Genomic DNA, 18140 nt, shown 5'->3' on the forward strand with positions numbered 1-18140 from the left:
TATACAAACTGTACAATATTGAAGGGACTTAATATATTGGTGTTATAATACTGGCTTGTACTAATGCCAAAGATTTAGTATGTGCTACTATATGTAATTGTTTTATCATTGAGAAAACCAATGGAAAATGACATTAAAAGTACATTAGATAACTATTAACTGTATAATTGCCAAATATTTCTGCTGGCATGACGGAGTGCAATGGTGGAATCATCAAGAAAGGAAATCAAATGTTCTTTTTCTGATCTTGGAAAACCAAAAAATGAACAAACTCCCCCACCCACCCTAGCTCCACTCCCTGGAACAACAAAAATAGTCTATTCTCATTTCATTTCTTTTCTTTTACTTGAAAAAAATAAGATGGATAAATGATGGAGTTCTTTCCTGGTTATGCCATGTGAGAAATGCACCTGTTGTGAAAAGAGGAGATGGTGATTATGTCTTTAACAGGATGTGCATATCAAAATCTGCCTCGTTCAGCTTTCTTTCTTCTTCATCATTACACCCAGGATCATAATCTAAAAGAGGAGAAAAAAAAAGTTTGCAGGGCCATATTACAGCTGCTTTTAATCTGCCTCTCTCTGGGAATATTTGTCTTTCACTTGTTAAAAAGAAGATCCTTGGCCTTAGAGGAAAAGATATGTGAACAAATTAACCCCATAGGGACCTCATGTGATGCCCTCGGTCACAATGTACTATAGCATTCTATTCTGTAGTTGGTACATTAAGCAAGACTAATTGCCGATGGACTAGATTCTAAGAGAAAGGTTTTCGTGTCAGCCACATTCCGCAGAGCTTCTAATCCAAATGATTTTAGTAATTTGGGAGGTTTATCAGAAACAGGGATTCAATAGGGCATGCATATAAAAGCACCAAGTATGCTTTTTAAAAAGTGGCTTCTGACTCAGCAACTATGATTTCCAGTGGTTGTTGGAAACGATAGTTCACATTTGGAAGACCATCTGCAACTGTTTGACAGACATTTTCACTGAGTTAATAACAGATATAAGCACTAAGAACTTTAAATATTTTATGTAAACTGTAAAACTTGGTTTTGGCCTATATGTGGAGGAAAATATTTATGTAAAAATGAAGGCAATACTTTTGTATGTAGAATTAGTAGAAATCTGGAAAAAAAAGGTATTGTTTTCAGGACCATGAACATATCCAGCATGATTGAGTGGATATAGTGCTGTAAAGAATTAGAAAACCCGGGTTCAAATTCTGATTGCTATGAAAACCATGGGTGGTCTTTGGCTAGCTCTCAGCCTTACCTATCTCAGTTTACATAGCATCTGCAGTGGTACACTGATAGTAAACCATCTCCTATCTTTTTTGGCTTTCATGATATGATGCTGCTAGCCAAAAACTCATGCACTTTATCTTCATTATTACTGTGTAAGGCTCAGCAGGAAGTGAGCTGGGCTCTTCTTTCTGTTCAGTTGATTATGAGCCATTTGCTTTCGTCAGACACCTTCTCAACTTGCTATTTTCTTGCTTTCTAGTACATGTTGTTTTTCCATAATCATCACTCAACACTTTATCTTTTTTCTCTCTCTCCCTAAACTGATCTTTTCGGCAACCCTTGCAGTAAACTTCAAATCTGTTTCCTTCAAGTCACCTTGGAAGGCCACACAGACATTCTGAAATAAACTGCTTTTTATAATTAACATTTACCACTGGGGAATAATCCAAGGATAAATAGTGAAAAGGGGAAAATATCCCATGGCACACTGAGTCATAGACTTGGCATATCCCATTCAGTCTATTCAAGGAAGAATGGCCTGGACTTCATACAGTGTGACAGACTCATTTTGGTCCATTTTGAAAGGCTTTATATTTAAGAAAGATACTGTTGGAAGAAAAATCAGGTCCTGGAATTAAAATGGAGGCTAGCTGCTTAGGAAAGGTTCTTGTTTATTGATGAGCAGAACCAGCAACAGCATGCAGTTCTAGGACAGCTGACACATGGAGTTGAGAGTGGGTGGGTTTTTTATACTTTCTGATTGAGATGCTCCAGGGGGTTGTGCAATGTAGTGAACCTTGTGTCAATGGTAGTGGGTTAATCCTATTATGTCCTGAAAGTCCTGTCCTGTCCTTAGAATTTGGGTGGAGGAATGTAAATTCTTAATCCCATCAGCTGTGGGGGCTGAAGGTGTTATGTTTATGAATAGATTAGCCCAGTCTTTCTGAATATCCATTCAAAATCTCTTAACGATTGGCCTTTTTGCTTGAGGCTTTTTTCTATAGCAGGAAGACTGGGGCTACTTTCTGCTTTTGTTAAGATTTTTTCCTCCATTCCTCCTTTAGGAGAAATATTCTATCCTGCCTCTTTTAATATCCCCAAAAATATTTCATTCTTGGGAGGGGTGGGAAGGGGTGCTGACTTCCTACAATACATTTCTATTCTAAAATAACTGAATAAATGGTACAGCTCTATGGCTTCCAGGTTTTGAGGATCAATAGTTGTTGGACTACTTGATGTAGAGATATATATATTTTGGTTGGCTCTATTTATACCAGATGTTGACCTATGATTTCCTGTCAAACCTGTCGGTTTAATGGGAGAGGGTGTCACAACTTTATTTATTTGTCAAATATCCACATTGTTCAAGTCCCATATCAGGAAACATATTCTACTTCATCATGTTTAGCCTCTTCTGTAAAAAAAATCATATTAGGGACAGGGGCTGTTTTATTCATATTATTGTATCATATGTCCTCTGCGTTTTCTTATTAATTGTAAATTAGCAGAATCTATATATTATGAGATCCTATCTAGTTCAAAGAAATAAAAACATATTAGCAGGAAGTAAATAGGGATAACATTAGAAAGAATAACATTCTAACAACTAGAACAGAATGTATGTGTATTAGATGCAATTGACGCAAGTGTACTAATTGCACCCTTGTTTTACATGTTGCAAATAAAAGAGTTTTGAAATATACACTTATTCATGAGCACATTAATTACAGGTGGAGTTTTTCTTTTCAACTGAGGGCCTTTTGTTCTTTTAAGGGGAAACTGTTTTCTTCATATTTCTGTAAGATGAATAAATATTTACAGAGCAGCTAAATGACACTGGAGTTTTGGAGACACTCGAAATGGATCTAACTGGGTCATACCTCTAGTTCAGTGATGATGAACCTTTTAGACACTGAGTGCCCCAAAACCCTAACCCCATTCTGCCCCTGCCCCGCCCACTCTGCCATGCCCCCACCCCACCCACCCTGCCCACCCACAGGGCCACCTACTGCCATGGTGGCCACGCCCTCTGCCCGTGCCCCGCAACATCATCTGCATGTGATGGGGCATGAGAGCGGAATCTGGTCCCTGCTGCCTGGCTTCCATGTCCTTGGCTGTGCTGTTCCGTGCAGGCCATGCCTGGGGGCGATTCTCTTCCGGGGGGGACTGCTGGTGAGGAGGGGGCTACAGGGGGTGGTGGGGCTGGGGCAACAGTGCACGTGCTCACAGAGAGGCCTCTGTGTGCCTCCTCTGGTATGCATGCCATAGGTTCACCACCACTGCTCTAGTCTGTAGTTCCTTTTCCCCCTCTCTGATCTGAACAGTTGACCGCTATGAGCTGGCAGGTGATGCAATGTTACATTTCTTATATTACAAGGACAACTGAGTCATTTCATATATACCATTACACAGTTCTTCATTACTTAGCTCCGATCTGTGAAGTTATGCTACTTCATTTGCAACTATATTTCAGCATTTAAAAGGAACATAAAAGAATGTAAAGAAATAAAAATATTCAGAAGTGGTACCATTTAAACAGGGTTGAGGAAGAAGTCTATCAGCTTTGATAGACTTTGGTACTGTTCAATGACAACGTTTCTATAACTACCTTCTTAAAAAAGTTCTGTTATCACTGCTACTATTATATTGACATTCTCAAAACAACCATACAACCCATCTGCAGTTTAACTAAGGTTGTATAAAAAGTAATTTTCTTCAAGTTATGCCCATCTGTATCATTTTATTGGCAGCCATACAGAAAGGGTTTGCCACTGCCTTTTTCCAGAATGGTTTTTCCAGGTTAACAGTATGGTGTTTCTTGGAAGGCTCCCACCCAAATACCAACCAAGAGTAATTATGTTCAGCTTCCAAGTCCACACAAGGCCAGCCAGATGTTTCCATCTGTTGCAGCTACTTTGAAATTTAGACAGACTGGGATGAAGTTATACTAACAAGTTCACTATTAGTCAAGGCAATCTCTTTTCTTATTTAGCTGACTTTTAGGGATCATAGGAAAAGTTAGGATTTTGGTTTTATCAATGATATCAACATTTGAACAAGAACTATATTCTTCGATATCAATTTATGTCAGAATATAGAATGATGAATATTAGATAATCGAAGAAGGCAACCAACCCATTGCAACTAAATTTGTTAGGGGTGTGCTGTCAATGTTCTCTCCAACATTCTTCAGTTGAAAACAAGTGCAACTATCATAATAAAATTTGGTAAAATTACATTTCTTCCTTCCTTCCTCACTCCAAGCAAGTAACATGACAGCTGCATACTCACAAATTAAACTCCAGCTGCTACCCATAGTTAACCTGATCAGCTCTGAGAAGCATCATTAGGGAAGAACAATAACCTATTCCATTCTTTCAAACAAGTTAGAGCTCAAAGCAAGTATAAGAAAGTGGGACAAGGGAGTGAACTTTTGTGGCTTTTGTTCTGGAAAGGTGAAACCCGTGGTATTAAATAGCCAGGTTAATATAGGTCAGTCACATTGGAAGGGAATGAGGGAAATTAACTATTTTTGCTACCTCTGGGCTTCTTCAGGAGGATGAACAGTAAAAAAAAAAAGTGAAACAGATAATTTGCAAGAATAATATGTCGTAAGGCATGCAAAAAGAGTGCCACACATTATATGTACTGTATAAATCACATTACATAACATGTACATAAATAATTGATTTCCCCAACTGCTTCATAAATGTTATTTATATAACTAAATTATAAGTGGTTTCCAGATGAAGAATGTTTAACATCATCAGTCAAAAGGCATTATTCAGTTATTGTCTGATGTTCTTGAATTTATTTATCTTATATAAAAAACAGGTTGAATGAACAAGTTGAGAAAAGTCAAGAGGCTTAAAAACTAGATAATGGACATCAACTAACTGCCTCATTAGATTTCCCGAATAAGGTGGGTGATCATATAATAAAAGCATAACCCAGAAAACCCCCAAAACATTAAACCACTGCTCTGTCTAAAGAATGGAAAGATTGGAAATGAAAGAAGTCATTGTCTGTTTACCCTGTTATTTCACAGAACAGAAAAGACAAATTTAAATTCAAAATACATTTAGAAGTATCTTCTTAAGAGCCTTGATTACAGTCTGTTGAACAGCCATGTTTTCAAACTGAAAAATCAGAAAGAGGAGTAAAGTTACTTTTCAGCTTGTGAAGTATATAAAGAAGGCAGATAATAGAAATATGCACATTCTGTGGAGCTGTGCTGCATTCTAAAATCAAAGCTAGATGTTGGGCAGTGCTGATTATTTTGCTACTCAGTGGTGATTATTTTGCTATACTCTATAATGAATGTCTCTGCATTTGCGGAGCGCCAGAGGTAGAAGACCTGGCTCACATCCTATTCAATTGTTACCTGTATAAGAGGGAGAGAGACAGGTACTTCGGTCTATATAACCCAACAAATGACCCATTGGGATCCCCATATCAAAACAACTTACCTTATGTGCAGCCAGAATTTGAAAATAACATTTAACACAGCACAGTGCTTAAGCAAAATGGTCCATTGAGATTTGCATATGTGGGACTGATTGGGGTAGATTGCAGGGGTGACGCTGAAATATAATTTTATCATATTTTATATATATCTTAAATTATTGTATTCTATTCCAATTTCATTTTAGACTGTATTTTATACCAATTTCATTTTATTTTATTCCAATTTCATTTTAAATTGTATTTTAGCTAATTCCATTTTAAATTGCTTTTATCAAATTTTAGTAATAACTTTTTTCTGAAACTTTGCACTTTGATATGGCCCAAGGGCTAATTGATAAATAAATTCAAAGCTGATTATTTTGCTACTTAGGAAGAATAAAGACTGAAAAAATATAAAAATGCTGCATATATTACACAATCATGTTTCCACTCATACAGCTGACTTCTCATTGTTCCATTCTCCTCGTACCGCATGCTCACTTTCTATTAGTATCTGAACAGACTGTCAATAACAAGCTATGTTAGACACAGAATGTGTAGTTTTCATTCTTCTTTTAATAGTACTCATAGGGATCCTGATCTGGACTAGAACCATTTCGTTGGATTAGTATTGTGGGATTGGGTTCCATTTAGATGGTGGAAGGTAGAACCTTCTCTGCTGACACACTAATCAGAAACTCTCCCACCTAACTATGACAATTGAGAAAAGACTCTCTCCACTGGCTCAATGAAAACTCAGTCCAGACAGAGGCTCCATGCTCTTCCACTGGGATTAAATAAGGGGAAATAAGGGGAAAAGATATCCTCAGAGTTAAAGTTTTGCATTCACTTAGGTTTTGAAACCATTCAGAAGAGTAACAAATAGTTTGCTATTCAAGCTTTCTGTAAATGTATACATTTACACGTTCTCCCCATGTTAAGAGATGTCTGCAGGGAAACTAATGAATGATCTGAGTGTTTGCAGTTTTGTCTATGACTATGCAGGACTTTCATTTCTGCCAGACATTATGAGAACACTTAGCTACACAGTTTCCCTGAAGACCTTATCCTTTCGCTAATGGAACAGAAAGGATGGGGTTAGAACAGTGGTGGAATTCAGCCGGTTCGCACCACTTTGGCAGAACCAGTAGCTAATTTTTTGTTGTTCAGGCCCAGAATGGACTTCCGGAAGCAGCGTCCACACAGAGAACTGGTTGTTTAGATATCTGAATCCCACCACTGGGTTAGAACCTGTATAAATAAAATATAGGAATATAGTTTATACTATTGTAGGTTTGAGATCTGTAAGCATGAAAAGCAAGTATGAGGTTCCTCCCAAGATTCCTCCCTCTCTATTGGTATTTCAGTGAAAATCTGATATTCACCCAGGGTTTTGGCTAGGACAGTGGTTCTCAACCTGTGGGTCGGGACCCCATTTGGGGTCGATCGGCCATTTCACGGGGGTCGCCAAGCAAGGCTGTCCGCCATTTTTTTTGTCCACCATTTTTTCCTTTTCCGGCGGGTGCCTTACCTCCCTTGGGCTGGGCCACCTGGTGGTCGGCCTGCTCCGTCTCTGCCGCTTGCCAGCTACGCCTCGGCCGGCGCAGGGGGCGGAACCACGCATGCGTGGCGCTCCTGGGCAGGGAAAGTCCTCGACTTACGACCGGTTGGGTAGCCCTCGACTTACGACTGGTTTAGTCCTCGACTTACGACCGGTTTAGTCCTCGACTTACGACCGGTTGGGGTCGCGGCATTAAAAAGGTTGAGAACCACTGGGCTAGGATGTCTCCCTTCTGATGAACTGTGTGTGTTTAGGTGATGCCTGATTTAGCCACCTTTTGTCTTTTTTTTTTAGGAGGCCTTTTTTGATGAACCTTTGAATAATTTCATAGTTTGTATGTTTTTTTGTGAACTTCCCAGTCATTGGAGTTAGACAGTATGCATAAATAAATAAAAATGAAGCAAACATGATGACAGGCCTCTGGCCTATTAACCCCTTTAAGATAGAGTAGATTAAGAAACTATGTGAGTCTACAGCTACTTTTATTAGAACAGTAATAGAATATTTTAAATCTGAATGTGCTTCCATTCCTTGTCTTTTAGCATCCTGCAAGTTGGATATGTATATGTGTGCTATCTGAGGCACTTTTGCAAATCTCTATTTGGTATAGGCTCAGTCTAGATTATCTAATCATTGCCTTGGTATCTGATCTTCCCTCTGAATCAGAATCAGAATAACAGAGTTGTAAAGGACCATGTAGGTTATCTAGTCCAACCCCCCACCCAAGGAGGAGACCCTACACCATTTCTGACAGATGGTAGTCCAGTCAATCAAGGCCATATTTTATACTCTCTTCACTCACTAACCCTACTTTTATATTCCAAGAGTGCCTGGTGATTCCTAAGGGGATGATTTTACCTGTTCCTCAAGTAGCCTTGGATTACAGAAATTCACCCTTTCTGGCTGCATAATCCTGAGTTTCATTACATCAGAAAGTCTATGGAGATTCTCAATCACCCATGTTATGGTTGTCCCAAATGTGCTTTTTTTTTTTTTTTTCTCAAAAGGCAACCAGACTTTCTTGGGGTTTTCCCTTTGAAGATGTTTTGTTTTCCATCCAAGAAGCTTCTTCAGTTCTAATTAATTGGTGGGGAAACTGAAAATTTGCATTTCTCTGTCCTTTTATTATATTTTATGTAGCTTTTCACTACTCCTACTTTGCCTCAATACTGGAAATTGAGTAGAAACCAAGTGAATATTTAGTTCTGGCACAACCATGTATTCACTTGCACTTATACAGATACTAATTTGCCATATGTTTGCCCACTGACTTTGTTTACTGAAATTCTTTTGGTCTCTTGGGAAGTTTCTTGGTTTTCTGCTATTCAAACAAGCCAGCTTTGGTGTCACTCAGTCTCTGTTTGGGCCTTCCTCCATTGTGCTATATGCTTTACAAGCTGAAGAATAACTTTACTCCTCTTTCTGATTTTTCAGTTTGAAAACATGGATGTTCAACATAGTGTAATCAAGGCTCTTAAGAAGATACTTCTAAATGTATTTTGAATGTTAATTTGTCTTTTTTGTTCTGTGAAATAACAGGGTAAATAGACAATGACTTTTTTCATTTCCAATTCTTCCATATTTTAGATAGAGCACTGGTTTAATGTTTTGGGGGTTTTCTGAGTTATGTTTTCATTACATGATCGCTAGGCATATATTGTATGCTCTGTCTTCTTCATCTTATTCTTTGATTCTTTTATTTTGCTTTGTATGGTGATAAAGAATGATTGCATAGAGAGCAAATGACCTTTGGTAGTGCAGACATTAAAAGCATAGCAAAAAAATAAAGCATTTTTTTTTCTTATTTCCTCTACTACATTTCCAGATTTTTTTGTTCTGGCTTGTTTTTCCTCCAGCAACAAAACTGAGCTATGCACTTAATCCCCAGGCACTAAGAGTCTGAAATGAGGCTGTAATGCACACCGTTTAAGTGATGGCATTATACATAATGTATCTACCAAGTAATCAATTAATTTATTATAAAGGAAAGTTACTCTTGTAACACAAATCTGTTCAGGGAATCTACTTTCAGATAGGAACCTGTAGCAAACCAGCTGAAGAAACAGCTTTGTCTGGCAAGAATGAATTTGCTATTCTTTCTTAACATTTCCAGCTGTGCTTCTATTTGAATGAAGTCAGAAGTACAAGTTTAGTTTTATTTTAAAAACTTTTGAGCTTTTGGCAAAAGAAAACTTGAGTATCTCAGTGGTTTTAACCTCTTTGGACCATTCCTAATAAAGAAAGATGGCCTATGTTCTTAGCCAATTTTCCTTCACATTTCCTAATTTCGGTACATGCATGTCAACAGGAATGATTTAAATCCAGGAACCATTCTTTTACTGGCCAAAAGTGCTTGCACATTAAGATTGTCAGTGTGTAAAATAACAAAGATAAGCAGAGCAGTAAATCAGAGGAGCAAAGCAGGAACTAAAAAATCAAGCAGAATAGGAACAAATAAAATAAAAATCAATTTTAACATGGCATGTCCCTGTCACATTATTGTGAATCAAATTATATTTATATAGACTCCTGAAAGCGAATAGCAATATATAAATGAATTGAGGGAAAATGTTTCATAATTATTCTAACAAATAAACCAGTTTATACTCCTGCAGCTGCAGACTGATAAAATTATAATGGGAATAAAAAAAATAATGGAATAAATTGATTAGTAAAGTACGTGTTTTTGCTTGCTCCTTAAAAAGACATAATTCATCAACCCAACTTTTATTTTAATGAGATTTTGTTACAGAGTTTTGAATAAGCTACCAGATGATTATGTATTCTGTGTTATTTATAGCTCAGTCTTAAGAACTGTCGCTCAAGTTAAAGCAACTGTGACTGATCATAATATTCTGTTTGGAGTAGAAGGATAGGATTGCCACCTTATTGGGAAGGATGAACTATTGGTCCAACATCATACTTTCTTCTTTTCTTTGTTTTATATCATATTTAAATATTTATGTATTATATTTAGAGGCCACCCATTTCCCTCATAGATCAACTCTGGGCTTTATATTAAGTACAGCAAATAGTGGCTAATAAGAAAGCTGACTTTCAAAATATTTTTTAAGGAGTACTGTAAGAGTTTTTACAGTACTCTTTTATACTCTCTTTAATCAAATGAAACCTTGCATGACCATCTATGAAGCAATATTGGCATCTTCAGATATGAAGCAATATTGGCATCTTTTCCCCCTGGTTCAACATAGATATGGATAGATACCAACATACAAACACAGACCCTACAAAACCTGAATTTTATAAAAGCAGTACAGAACCGAAGATCATTCTGTTACTTCAATTGGGCATTGGGTGAAGAGAAATCCAGACAAAGGGGACCTTGTAAACATAATATGCAAGATGGGGATCATCTAAGTCACAATGAGAAGATCTTCATCAGCTTAAATGTTGATTGGAAAGCTAGTCATTAGGACTCTGGACACTTTTAAGAAGATTAATTAATAGTAATACAAACTTAACACAAACTTAAAGTATAGGTGGTACCTTGCTCAATAGTAGTAACTGTGAGAGGGATCTTGGAGTCCTAATGGACAATCACTTAAATATGAGCCAGCAGTGTGGCACAGCTACCAAAAAAGCCAACACAGTGCTAGGCTGCATTAACAGAGGGATAGAATCAAGATCATGTGAAGTGTTAATACCACTTTACAATGCCTTGGTAAGGCCACACTTGGAATACTGCATCCAGTTTTGGTCACCACGATATAAAAAAGATTTTGAGACTCTAGAAAGAGTGCAGAGAAGAGCAACAAAGATGATTATGGGCAGTGCTTTTTTTGTAAAAAAAAAAAAAAAAAAGGGTGCCGGAACGCACACATGTCATACAACCCGCCTTGCCTACCCTACAAGATTCCATCCCCAAAAGGTGCCGGAAACTCCGTTCTGGGCGTTCTATGACAAAAAAAGCCCTGATTACGGGACTGGAGGCTAAAACATATAAAGAATTGTTGCTGGAATTGGGTACGTCTAGTTTAATGAAGAGAAGGACTAGGGGGGACATGTTAGCAGTGTTCCAATATCTCAGGGGTTTCTACAAAGAAGAGGGAGTCAAGCTATTCTCCAAAGCACCTGAAAGCAGGACAAGAAGCAATGGATGGAAACTAATCAAGGAGAGAAGCAACCTGGAGCTAAAAAGAAATTTCCTGACAGAACAATTAATCAGTGGAACAACCTGCCTCCAGAAGCTGTGAATGCTCCAACACTGGAAATTTTTAAGAAGAGACTGGACAGCCATTTGTCTGAAATGATATAGGGCAGGGCTTTTCAACCTTTTCACCCATTGTACCACTTTTAGGATATGGCAACATCCGAGTACCACGTCGCCTAGCAAGGTGTCAAAAACTTGATGACCCCCTCCCAAAAAAGGAAAAAAGTGATAAAGTACAGGTAGTCCTCAACTTATAATAGTTCGCTTAGTGACTGTTCGAAGTTACAATGGCACTGAAAAAAGTGCCCCCCAAGCCACAGCTGAGTAAGACCCCTGCCCGCCCGGTGGTGCTCTTCCTCCTGTCCGAGGTTTTCATTGTTGTGAGCATTTCTGTTGAGGATTGGCAGCGGGGGTGGGGTAGGGGGGTGTTTGGTTTTTATTCCCCCCATCTGCTGGGTGGTTGCAGCAGGTTTTGATCACTTCACATAACCCTGGGACACTGTGATCGTCATAAATATGATTCAGTTGCCAAGTATCTGAATGTAAATCACAAGACCCTGGAGATGCTGCAACATTCCAGCTGATCGGCGCTTCTTCTGGGCTCAGCAGAAGTGCCAGGATCAGCGCCGAGCTCCAGCTGGAGCCTGGCGCTGATCTTGGCACGTCCGCTGAGCCCTGACAGCCCTGCAGCTCCAGCCATCTCTCGCTCAGGCTTGTGCAGTGCTGCCACTGGTTCAGCTCATTCCCCTCCCCTGCTACTTTTCTAGGATGGTCGCATACCACCTGCCAGGTGCCAATGTACCACAGGTGGTACCCGTACCACTGGTTGAAAAGCCCTGGTATAGGGTTTCCTGCCTGAGCAGGGGGTTGGACTAGATGATCTCCAAGGACCCTTCCAACTCTGTTACTCTATTCCATTCTAAAGGAATAAAAAAAGGAAAAAGAAAGAAGTTCAAGAAAGAAATTCTTCCCAAACTACAAAATTTAGGTACTCATCCTTAAATCATGAAGCACAATAACTTTTACTTGGAGACTTGCATGCATCATATTATAGGCTCCCTTTCTCCCCGTTGTGATGCACTGTAAGTGACTATTTGTATAAAAACCTTTGCAGTGGTACACTTTTAATCACACATTGCTTAAATCCAGGGCTACACAGAGATCCAGATCCGGAGGGTAAAATGGGATTCAGAACACCTGTTAGGAACACCTTAAATTAAAGCAACTGTATCTTTTCCTAGAAATGCACAGCCAAATGAGTTCTTTAGAATTCCTATCACTTTTCAGCCAAAGGTTATGTGAGTTTCTTTTATTTTTATACTTTCGCATGGAGTTTCTGATAGTTTGTTTTGGTAACAGTTCCTGCCCATTTTAAAATAGTTGTGTAATATTGAAGACTGGTAAATGAGAAGACCGTAGCTGTCATTCTTAATCTTTGGATGCATTAACATGATATGATAGAGAAAGCTCAACTGATATCTTAGATTCCTATTCCTGTCCTTGCTGCTTTGTGAATTGGTCTTCATATACAGTACATTGCTCTGGATATACAGTTCTTAAACTATTCATCCCAGCACCTGCTCAGATCTGAAAGCAAATGCATTTCATTTCATAGGATTGTACACCAATTATGGGAATCCCAAATTATCTCACTGAAGTGCTATCAGCATATCCCCATGTGCACTAAATATTTTGCCCTTCAAATTTAAGACACTGGCAAATTCCTAGCAAACAGTATATTTTAGTTTTATCTGTTGTTTTAAATTGTAGATTTTTATAATGATGTTATTATTATAATTTATAATGCTAATGTTATATTGTTTTGGAACCAACTTCTGAAATTGCTGAAAAGTATAAATGTTTAAAATTATTTATTAATCAAATTTATATTCTGCCACACTCATAGAAGACTCTTGGAAGCTGACAATAGCAAGCATAATACAATAATCCAACAATTTATGGATTATAATTTAAATAAACAAATATCTTGGATAAATAAAAGTAATACCAGTCAATTTTGTTTTATATGATTTTTAGTCCAAATTATCCACAAGAGTATCTAACACACACATACAACACACAGGGAAAATCAGTGCTACATAGAGCATATACCTGGGATTTTTAATCTGTATGAAATCCACTTGGAACAGAGCTATTCACACCTCCTAAATCAAAGCAGCTCCTGAAACTCAGTTATCCACCATTTTTCACACATTTCAAACGTTCCAGTCTAGTTTTGTATTTAAAAATGTATCAAAATATAGAAAATCATATCTGCAGGAAAAATAATTTAGAAACGCCTATTTTGAGGGGGAAAAAATTTAAAAGGACATATATTTTGATTGTAGTTTCATAACGCTTAACGTGGGCGCAAATCTCACTGAATTATTTCCAAGTAGATAAGAATAAGAATGCACTCTTAAAATACACATTAAAACATGTGTTTAAAATGCAAATCTTATGAAAGTTTTTAAAAGTGCAAGCTAAAATGAGAGAATAAATAGAATGAGCTTATGGGAGCAAATCTGATTATATTTTACAAAGACAGGTGGCCAAATCTACCTAGTGACATCCTATAAGCACAGTGAGAGGCTCCAATCTGAGAAAGCACAAAGGAACTGTTTCTCTTTTGTACAGACATGATTCATCACTTAGTAGTTTTTTGTCAAAATGACTTTAACGAAGACGTTAAAATCCGACAGAAGTCATTACCAACAAGGGCTGTGTGCAATAGACAGTAAATATTTGACGTTAGGAAAACTACTGTGGAAAGTTGCATAATACATTACAGTACAGCCTGATTTGTGTTGAACATATGTTCTAAGTGTTGCAGAGTATAGGAAAAAGCTTTCCCACAGGGTTTTACCCAGAGTTACCCATTTTTTCCCCCTATTCATACATGAATAAAAGGCAACCATCCATCTCCCAATGGAATCTGCCTATCTGTTTTTATGGCAGCTTGATCATGTCTGTGGGAAGTAAATTTGTGCAAGAAAATACAGTCTACAGATGGTGTGGAGGCAACCTGAAGTGCTAAGTGAACTGAATGAGCTGCTGGAAACAAACAATCATTAGGTATAACCCAGAGAAACTTGCATGCTTACCTTACCCACACACTAATGGGAAAGAGCCAGACTCTGTTCTTCTTAGAGCAAACCTACTGAAATCACTAAGACTCAAATAAATAGTGATTTGATTTTGAATAAACATGTATAGGATGTGCTAATCACTTAAAAGCAGAATTACATCTTCTGTTTTCATCCGTACAATAGCATTTACTGCAACTTCAATATAACTGACTGTTATTTAATTGCATCATTTCTTTTTACTGAGAATAGGAGCTTAGAACCTCTGGAGCTATTCTAATACTTGATAGTCCTGTTTTCCCTCCCCCCCTCCCCCGAGCTACTAATATTGGAGTGTCAGTCTACCTTCTGCCACATATATTTAAGTTCAACTCTTACAAGAATTTTCTGGATCCATCACATATTTTAGCAGTCATGCTAAATATGCCAAGTTGTACTTTCCCCTGATAATGTTATCCTGGTATTCCAGGCACTGTTTATTTTTTTATTTAGACAAGTAAAGGATGACACATCTAAAGTGATACTTTGGTGACATAACAAAGAACATTAGAGGTCAGGGAAGATTAATTTGCTGTGGGATCAGCTGGAGAATATTAAACCTCTTAGCTGTAATCCTTTGATAACCAGTACTATCATGTAATCATCATGTACCTCCATATTAATTACTTTGGAATTATATGTTTGTTATTTAATCAAAATGAAAAATTCAGAAAACAAATGAACAACCTTTAAAATATTACACTTGGAAACAAACAAAGGCAAAAAGAGTGAAAAACAGAATTTGTGTGTGTTTATGTAGTTTAAGTTTGAAATCGCATAATTTGAGAAATGACAGAATCATATGTGAAGGGATAAAGGAGACTAATCTTGAAACTAATCCTAACCTAGTTTAACAGGATCCAGGTCCACTAAAGTTTCAAGAAGTAGTCTGGGCATTAATGTGAAAACAAAAATAGGACTAATAATAACAATAACAATAACACTGTTAAAATAATTCACAATGTTATTGCAAAAAGGATTAAAAAAATCAATAGTTGTGTAGTGGCTAGGCATCATAACTTGGATGAAATACTCTCTGAAGGTCCCACACTTAAAGCTCCCTAAAGCTCCCAGTCACATCTTAGCTTTTGGATGAATAACTAATTTCTTAGCTCATACTTTTAACATTCCATACCAAGACCCCCAACATAGCTACAATAAGGATTGCTGAGATAATTCAACAAATGAATTCTACAGCTATGTTTCTATAATCTACACAGTGAGTCTTCCATAGGTTCTCAGCTAAGAATTCTCAGCTTCTTGCCATAAGTGTTCTTCTCCATATCTTTAGGGCAGCATTTGAAATCAAGAACAAAAGTATTTCAATCCTAATATCTTCTATCTAGCCAGCAAGGAGTACATCAGGGCAACTAAGTCCAACTCTACATAGGTACTCTCATACCTTAAGTCCCCAGGTATCAAGGCAGAAAGCAATACACAGACTACCTCTAAACACGTCTCACTTTTCTGTAACAAATGTCTTGCAAAACCTTTTATCATGGTACATATGTGTGAGTGTGTTTGTTTGTGTGTGTGTGTATGTATGTATGCGTGTGTGAGGGAGAGAGAGAGAGAGGTATGCCAACACAAAAATTGATGGATAGCCATATTAGGAAGGCCATCTCTAAAAACCTCCTAACTTTAGAGAAAAGACATTGTAGATTCAGCTAAAACCTAGGAAATTATGAGACTTAGGGATGGTTTAAGAACAATAGTAATCAAAGGGGGACAAAGACATTTATCAGGGAATAACAAGGATGCTAAGAATGGGTCATGAAAGACTCTAGTCTAGTACAAAATGTTCCTTGGTAACTTGCAACATTGTGGGAATGTAATTCTAGGTGAGGTCATTCAGAGTATCAATGTCATGCTCTAGAATATTTCTCAGGATCGTCTGTCATGTACAGAAATTGAAATCAAAGGAAAAAAAATTCTCTAAAATAAAAAACAATGTTCTAAAGAATGCCACCTTGATAGAATTAAGTAAACTGACACTTGGAATTGATATCCAAGTGACCTTGGTATTTAAAAGATAAAAAGTGGTTGAAGACCAGGTGGCATTTTTAGTATGCAGAAAAAAACTTTTAATAGAGGGTTTTTGGTTTGTTTGTTTTTTTGACTTAGCAGTGGCTGCACAAATAGCACAGCACTATTAAGTGCAGCCACATCATTTCCCATCCTGTGTCAGTCACTTATCCATCAGTCATCATGTCCATATCAATGTTTGTGCTTTATCATGCATGTTGGAAAATCAGCACCAGGATTAAAAGAAACAGCTTTCATCTGGGGCAACGGTTTATCTGAAGGAAAGTATTGTTAGGAATCGGAAAGGTGAGATAATTAAGTTTATACATGCATGCGATTAGACTTTGAACAACAATACTCACCTTTTTGTTACGGGAAATGCCAGCATTAAATTATATACTGGCATTGCTTGGAATTTACTAATCTCTGGTTCAGCTATAGAAGGAAACAGACTACCTGTGTCAAATTGGGCCATCATTTCTGAGATATTTTTTTACCTAAACAGAAAAATAGAATAACCAAGGGTGGGCAGGGGGAGTAGGAGCGACTTCTGACTTTCTACCAGATTTCCTATTCACATTCTCTTGTGGGAATGTGGCAAAGAGCATAGAAAATCTTCCTTCCTTCCTTCCTTCCTTCCTTCCTTCCTTCCTTCCTTCCTTCCTTCCTTCCTTCCTTCCTTCCTTCCTTCCTTCCTTCCTTCCTTCCTTCCTTCCTTCCTTCCTCTTCCATTAGTATTGAAGTAGCCACAATTTTCCTACATTTAATTCCCTCAGGAGTCAAGGGCCCTGGAATTTGGATGCATTCTGTAGATTAGTCATGTGAAGTATCTTGATTCAAAAATTGTTATCCTATGATGTACTGTTTTGTCCACTTAAAGGTCATGACATCAAGAGTTTTAGTGATATATCGATGAGAATTTTGAGGACAAGATTGATCAAACCATATATCAAAACAGAAGAGCTTTGGGCATTAAAACCAATCAGTTAATAATTGCAATCACATCAGCAGAACAATGTTCAATGATAATTAAACATATGCTTTTCACAATCCTACACCATAAAAGATTGAACATTATATTCCTATAACTATTTTAAGACCTAAAACAGACTAAAAAGCCAGACAGATGAAGCAATATATTTTGTTATTAATGAAGCATATTTATTTTATTTCTTCGTGTCTCTCTTGCTGTATCTTGTGCTACCATGACTGATCACTTAGGTAGCTGCCGTTTCCTTCATTCTTACTTTCTCTTATTTCTATGTCATTAATGCATTTGCATACGATACTTTGAATGCCAGCAGTTTCTCTTGTGGATACCCATCACTTAATGCTTGCAACAAGAACTGAAATTTAGGTATGAACATAATACTGCAAAGAGAACTTTTGTTACTATCTCAGGTGCACTGTTTTCAAGAGAATCAGCTGCCACATTCCACTGTTCACCTTCAACTTTTGGGAAAATCAATGGAAAAATGAAAAGATGTTTTTTTCATGTTGAATCAGCTCCTAAAATATAATGAATTTTGTCTGTTTCTCTCTCTCTCTCTCTCTCTCTCTCTCTCT

This window comes from Protobothrops mucrosquamatus, unplaced genomic scaffold, assembly GCF_001527695.2.
Source record: "Protobothrops mucrosquamatus isolate PMUCROS unplaced genomic scaffold, P.Mucros_1.0 scaffold9, whole genome shotgun sequence".
Lineage (NCBI taxonomy): Eukaryota > Metazoa > Chordata > Lepidosauria > Squamata > Viperidae > Protobothrops > Protobothrops mucrosquamatus.